Source organism: Emydura macquarii, unplaced genomic scaffold (genome assembly GCF_026122565.2).
Source record: "Emydura macquarii macquarii isolate MOO-44397 ecotype Brisbane River unplaced genomic scaffold, CSIRO-AGI_Emac_v2 contig_3128, whole genome shotgun sequence".
Taxonomy (NCBI): Eukaryota; Metazoa; Chordata; order Testudines; family Chelidae; genus Emydura; species Emydura macquarii.
The window spans coordinates 6,984,923-6,992,406 of NW_027133265.1; the positions used below are offsets into that span (position 1 = coordinate 6,984,923).

General features: G+C 40.8%; 1 protein-coding gene across 3 annotated transcripts in view; it reads left to right on the forward strand.

Annotated features, from left to right (window-relative positions):
- SMIM14 (small integral membrane protein 14) overlaps positions 1 to 7,484 on the forward strand; it is a 76,586-nt gene that overhangs the window by 15,222 nt on the left and 53,880 nt on the right. The window lies entirely within an intron of this gene.

Here is a 7,484-nt window from a genome sequence, read left to right on the forward strand (position 1 = left end):
CATGAGTAGCCCTTATTTACCATGTAGTCCTATGGAAGTCCATTATAACCACTGTGCTCAGCACCTCGACAGTCAGGCAACCTATTTAGATACTTAAATAGGGAATTAAGCACCCACGTTCAAAGATTTTAGCTAAAGCTTTTATGATAGACCTATAGGAAGTATTAAAATGTTCTTATTCCTGGATAACACCATAGTGGCTTTGTTTGAGCCAGTGAGGTTGCTTCAAGAGATAATGGCAGTGCAACAAAATGTGGTCACAGGATAATAGTCTCCTACTTCTATACTGCTTAAATACTGAGGCAAAGCTGTGATGTGTATTTTCAAAGCAATTAATACTGATCCTATGCTAAAGTTATATTACAATGACTTATACCAAGTGATGCTATACATTTAAAAAGCTGTTTTCCGAAAGGTTCAAGGATTTATATTTTTACCTTTCATCAGTACAGATAATACTTGTCACTCATTGACAATCGCAATACAGAATATGACATCCATACTAGCCAGTTAGTCAGTTGAGTAGATGGGCATTGTTCTCTGATAAAAGCTAGGTTTTCTTTGAATTGAACATCAGCGAATAAATCAGATGTCAAGAAATCCTATTGATTAGTACAGAGTCCATGTGGTATAAGTATTGATGAAAGATAAAGGGAAGGGAGGGTGAGGGATATGAAACTGGACAGCCAGTCAGAAAGCATGACTGTTCATGAAAATAAAGCACAGTGCACCTTTTTAAAAGGAAAAACATTATTGATAAGCTAGGATTGGTTGGGTGGTTCTTGAATGCTAAGCACTTGACCAAACTCCCACTGAAGTCAAACTCCTCCACGTGTCTCTCTCACCCCTGTCCCTGACTCTAGAAGGGAATGAAAAGCAGATAGCAGCTCTGCCTCTTTGTTGTTGTACCTCTTCTAGTACAAATTAATTAATTAGCAGGACACAATTTTTGACTTTTAATGTTGGCCTCCCTGGCCTTCTGGAATGCCAGTCACAGCTTTTTCGATTTCAGACAGCACTGCTGCTGGTTCCTGTTGTATCCCTTCTCCTGCACCCCCTGAACAATCTGCTTGTCAATCTCGACATGTTTACAGTTGGTTTGGAGGTGTGCCTGCTCAGTCTCTTCTCCCTACAGGCCCAGGAAATCCAGTATCTCTTGTCTACTCCTGGCAGGAGCATTTCTGGCACATGTCAGCATGGTCAGCTGGGCAGTTGCAAAAAAGTGGAGAGCAGATAGAGATGTGCTTACCAAGTTAGACAACCAGGAAAAGGCATTTACAAGAGTTTTAAAGAGGGGCTTCTGGTCTACATGACCCTAGGCAGTGGAGCTAACAATTGTGACCAGAGCAGTCAGTATCAGGCATTCTGGGATTGTTAGGATTGATGGGAGTATTGCCATATCTACATTTGCGCTATGTGGATCTCCGTACATCAACCTTGGCTAACACTACTTGTAGAGGTGGTGTTACAATGTCAGCATAATGGGGCATTTATCTTGGTGGGAGACAAATTTAAACGTAGACACATGCATAACTAGGTCAATGCAAAGCAGGTTTTGTCAGCCTAACTTTGTATTGTAGACCAGACCTTACTCTTAAACCAACAGCTCTTGGTACCAGAATTCAGGTGCCTGAACAATAGATTACACAACCTGTTAAGGAGAACACAGGTTGTTGTTTTTTTTTTTCCCAGTAGTTAGCCTTTTAGGATAAATAACTAGTTTTTTATTATAAAACCTAAAAGTTAAATGTCAAAAATCATGGGCTGAGTTTGAAACAGCAAGGTTCACCCTATCCCCACCTTAGCCATGTGGAAGCTCAGCTGAGGCATGCAGGATGGGATGTCTGTTTCTGTTGCTGCTCCTGCTCTGCCATCCTGCCCCTGTGCAGACTTACAGGGAGACCCCTTTGTTCCTGTCTCCCATTTACCTGCTCCCGTGATCAGGTGCCAGCTCCAGTTTAATATGAGCCACTTTGTGTGGAGCCCAAGCCTGCCTGTAGTGTGTACCATAGCACTTCGGTGCCAGAATGAAATGGCACAGCATGGAAGTGCATCCAGTGTAGGTGCAACAGTGCTACCAGCATGGATCCCAAGTTCTGTCCCTGCAATTGTGCCATCTAGGTGTATTGCGTTAGAAACAGTAATGAATCATGCACACAGCACTTGTGGCTTTGATCTTAAAAGACTGGTAGTAGTAGCTGGGGGACTGAGGACAGGAATACTGGAGGAACTAATGGGTAGTCCGGAGAGTGGAGAAACTAACCAAAAGTCAGAAAGTAGGGAAACCCACCTTGGTATTGGATCCTGTAGTCACTACTTAGGCAGAAGCTCCCATTAAATCCCATGGGAGTTCTTGTTCAAATGACGACTGTTAATTCTGCAGCCTCACGTTTGTTCTCTGAGCCAATCAGAACAGAATAGGTCAATAACTTTACAGTGAACAGCTCACTGTACTGCTTCAACATCTGTTAGGCAAAATGATTAAATCTCTTAGTCGTTTGGTATAATAGAAATAAATGTGTTGTCCCTAAAACACTGTCAGTCTCCTACTTTAGAAATAAATGGTGAAGTGAAGCAGTAGAAGGGTATTATCCTTGCACAATGTTCTAGTCAATTGACATCTTTCATTAATTAGCTTTTATATCAAGAGAGATTTCTTACAGAATAATTCATCTTTTTAACAGAAGGATGACCAGCTGCTGACAGTTGGATTTTGCCGATGACTCTATATCAAATACTATAAAATGGGCTTTAAAACATCTAGATTTCTTTCTGTCTTATGACTGGATTTGGGTAATTTGAGACTTTTCAACTATTTCGACCACAAGAAATAAGCCACTTACATAAGAATAAGTAAATAAATTTAAAATATAAGGGGTTCTTATTTAGCTTCCTCTGTGAATTCAGTGCTGATGAAAATGCCAGACTGTTAGTTTTGGAGACTGAAATCTTCTCTCTCTCCACAGAATGCCAGTTAGGAATACCAATTAGTGGTAACTGGAACAATGGTTTTTATATGTAGACACTTGTCCTCTGGAGACTGGACTAAGACCTTGTCTATATACAAACTTGTACCAGTTTAGTTATACTGGTAAAAACTCCTGTGTGGACACCCTTTTTTTTAGTTTGAGTGGTTTATTTAAATTTACTTTAAATCTGTTCCTACCAATTTACACTAAACAGAAATAAGCCCTGCTTAAACCAAAATATGTGTCCACACAGTCTTCTGGCATTGGTCTTAAATAACACCTTGAGTTAAACTGATGTTAAATTTGAGTTAAACTTGGCATGTAGACAAGCCTTAAGACTGCCCCTCATGTTGTATAAGATGCCAGACAGCCAGCAAAGGGAAGTGCTTTCAATTGCTACCATCTTGGGACAACATTCTGCCCCCACTGAAATCAATGTGAATTTTGCAAATACTGCAGTGGGAGGAGGGTTGTGATACTCAATAGGACATGAGCTGCTGATCCATCATAGAGGTGGAAAGCTCCATATCTCATTAATTTTCTGAGGCAACCTTGTACCACCCATTATTTTAAAGTCTATTTTGTAATACTGTATTGTCTTTCACACCCTTTGTGTCATCTTGTTTTTTCCTGCTCTTCTGCTTGGGATTCTCCTCCCATTCCTTTTGGCCTTGTTCATAGTGTGGACTTTCTGAAATTCTTCCATCACTGCCTTGGTGCAGGGTTGTTGTAGACTGGTTTCCCTCCATGTGCTGCTCAGAGCAGATCTAGATGACATGATGGTAAAAATCCTAGTGGCCTAACACCATTGCTAGAATAATTCCACCATTGCTAGAATAACTGGAGATGCACTGGTGTGACAGCAATCATGGGAGAGCATCAGAAAATCCTTAGTGTAGTTACAGCTTCTGTGCTCAGAACTTCCTTCACCATTCAGTATTCCTCCTCCTCCATCTGTCCTTTCTTAGGACCCCTTCCTTAGCCAATACGTGTCCCTGAGTATCTCCAGTGCTCCCTCAGAGGCTGTATTAGCTCTTCTTAACTTCTTTGTTTTTGTTTCTATTCTTATTTCTTCTTTTTAAATAGTTATTTAAAATAAATTTGGTTCTTGTGAGAGATGCCAGATGGATAATTCTGGAAAATTAAGTTCTAATTTACTTACAGATAAAGGGCTTCACAGACTGTGGCAGAAATGCAAGCATCCTCTTCAGTGATCCTCTAGTATGTCTCAAGCCTAACATAGATGGGAGAATAGTACACTCTACAGGCTTATTGTGACCTTGGCCTCTTTGATCAGTGTTTATGGTGTGTGTTTAAGTAGACTTTTCTATGAAGAAATGAACTGGCACAGTTTAATTTGCATTGTAAAGTTCAACTGGGATCTGCTTAATTACCCTGAGTAAAGTTTCAATGCAAAAATAAACTCACCAACTCATCAGACTGCAGAAGGAACTCCAGGGGGACATGTATAGCTGCTTTCAAGTACAGAAACAGCTTTTTTCCCCTTGGAATAATGAAGAAAGGGAAGGGGGAGAATTATTTTAAACTATAGAAGTGTTGCTATGGCTGAGAGTACCCACTGGGTCCTGTAGTCACCACATAAATCATTCGTGGGTTGTTTTTTTTTTTCAGTAGAAAACAAAGCTAAGTGGCTAATCTGAATCTGAGAGGAGCAGAGGAAGAAAAACAGCAGGAGCCACATGTGAGCCGTGGCAACACTCTTGATGGATTCACTTTTACATTTGACAGCAGGGCTGCTGCTCTTCCTTTGTAGCCCGGTCAGCGAATTGGTTTTCTTTTGCCCTGAAAACTCAGCCAGGAGATCCTTCATGTCACTGGCTGAATTTCCAATAAAGAGTGAAACTGCACAGATAATGGGCCATGTGAGGAATGACTGTGAATAATAGTATTGCCAACCCCAACAGTTCAAAAATCATGATTCAGACTCCAAAAATTCATGAGATTGGCTTAAAAATCATGAGATTCTTAAAAAAGATTAAATCAGGATTTTTTTTTAGTCCTTCTGGTTTTTTATCTCCCCCGACCTACTCCAGGGTAGGTGTGACTATGCCGACTCTTGCTTGTTTATTGAAAGGAAGAGGATTTTGGCTCCTGCTGCAGGAGCTCTCACAATAATGCAAAGAGCTCTTATCTTTATGCTGTTATAGAGCAGGGCCTGCAGGTACCTCTTGCACTCCCGGGCCATGGCAGTCACCTGTTCCCATAGCTACCAAAGTTTGTGCATCTCCATGCAGGACTTTTTGCACCAGTGTGAAAAAGTCACTAATTTCACCTAAATGGTCTCCTGCCACTATCTGTTGGGGGGGACAACAACCACACGAAGAACTTGCTCACTGATGACTAACATCACGCATGGAGCTGCAAAAAACTTTACTTCTCCCCCTGAAAAGTCAGTGAATGTCCCAGATCTTTTGTGGCCCAATTATTGCCTTAGATCCTGCTGCTTTTCTGCAGGAAACCTTCACTCAGGATTGGGAGATGCAGAGGAAGATAATGGAATCTTAACTCTGCCTTGCTTCTGGTCAGAAGCAGCAGCGCCCAGGGCAGGAAGAAAAACCCTGGGGAAATGAGAAGGTGGTGCTGGTGGAAGCTGAGTAATGAGGGCTGCACTGGTCTAAGCAGCTGCCAGAGGAGGCAATGTACAGCCATGGCAGAGGAGGTCTATCAAAGTGGTTCCCCAAAACAATGTGCATCCCAGGACAATGGGGAGAGGTGGGGGATGGAAGCCTGAACCAGGACAGTGGGGAGAGGTGGGAAGGGGTAGCGAAGCTTAGCTGCCAGTGGGAGCCCTGCCACGCAGGGCTGAAAAAAAAATCCTGAGATTTGCGTGTTCTATAGTAAGATCATGAGTGAAGCTTAATGTTAGTTAGAAATCGCGTCTCTTGTGATAAATCTGTGAGAGTTAGCATGTCTGGAATAGTGCGTTGGAAACCTGTGACTCTTTGTAGGGCATTAAGTTCTGCTTCACTGAAATCAGTGGGAGTTCTATCACTTGCTTCAAGTGATCTTGTTCAAGCTGTAAGTGGGGAAGAGATGCTGGGAGAGAAAATTGCATTCCAGTAGAACGGGAGGTAAAAAATACCATGGGGAAAAATGCACAGTGCTGCAATGTCTGAGTTTTAAATATTGCAGGGGAATATTTGCTTAAACAGTTTGTCCTAGAATATAAAGGGGAACAAATCATGGAAATGTTTTTATTCATTCTATAAAAGCTTCTTTTTACAAGACCTAAATTTTGGACCAAATTTAATCCAAGAATGTCCCTTTGTAAAGGAGTTTGGCACTTAGACCAGCCCTGAAGTCTTTATAACCTGTTCTGGTGCTCGAACCATCCCTGGCAACTCCTGAATAAAGAGGGGCATGCCATTTCCCCTTGGTTCCAGTGCCAAGGCATGACTCTGCCTCTACATTCTGGATCATATTTCTAAAAGGTATTGTGGATTATGATTTGTCTCTTGTGATATAATATTGAACCCCTCTACTGCCTTAGGGATATGTATTCTCTAGCTCCATTCAGCTATGCCTTTTTCCCCCCAAATTTCTCCTATTTATCTTTTCTTTCTACCTTATTTGTACATGCCTTCTTTTTGTGATGTTTCATGCCTACTCCTTTCTATCCTCTGATTCTCCTTTTGTTACCTTGCCCTCTTCCCTTTGTCCCATTGTCTGATCCTGGACTTATCTTGTCATTCCTTTCTTTCTTTGCTTACCTTTTTTTTTTTAATGTGTATGTTGTGTCTCTGATACTGCTGCGCTCTTTGACAATTAATCTGTTGGTAGGAAATTTACACGCTTTGTGATACTCCAGAGAATAGTGATTCAAAGGCCAGGATTCTCATTAAGGTTGTTGCAGGTGAAGTCACCCAGTGGTGGTACAACACTCTCATCTGATTTCTTTATTCATTTTTTTAAAAAATGTGGCTTACAAATGCTACTTAGAAAAAGAGAAACTTAAAATGAATTAATTAATCATTGTTTAAACTACTAATTATGCCCTACCTCAACCGGAAGTTATGTACAGGAAACACTTAGTGAAATTCTATGGCTTGGATTATGCAGGAGGTCAGACTAGATAATCATCATGTTCCCTTGTAGCCTCAATTTCCATGAAACTTATGAACATGTAGTATTTTTGACATTTCTGCACTGTTATGAGTGATGTAAGAAGGGAGGGGAGAAGATGGAGACTTCCAAATATATTAGACTTGTGAAGACATTCATCTTTTTGCTGATGTTTCTAACTTAGTTTTGTCATGTGATTTTTTTCTAGAAAATATTTATGTTCAGAGGTACACTTTACACAAGACCCTCATCTAGCAGTGAAATCTTAATACTGAATTTATGTTATCAATTTAATTTATTTGGCAATAGCCACGATGTTACCAAAACATCATTATGACTTCACTGCCATAATCTCAGTAGATTGACTTAATTGAACAGAAATGTAGGCCATGTTTCAGCAAAGCACATAAGCTTGTGCTCAATTTTAGATCC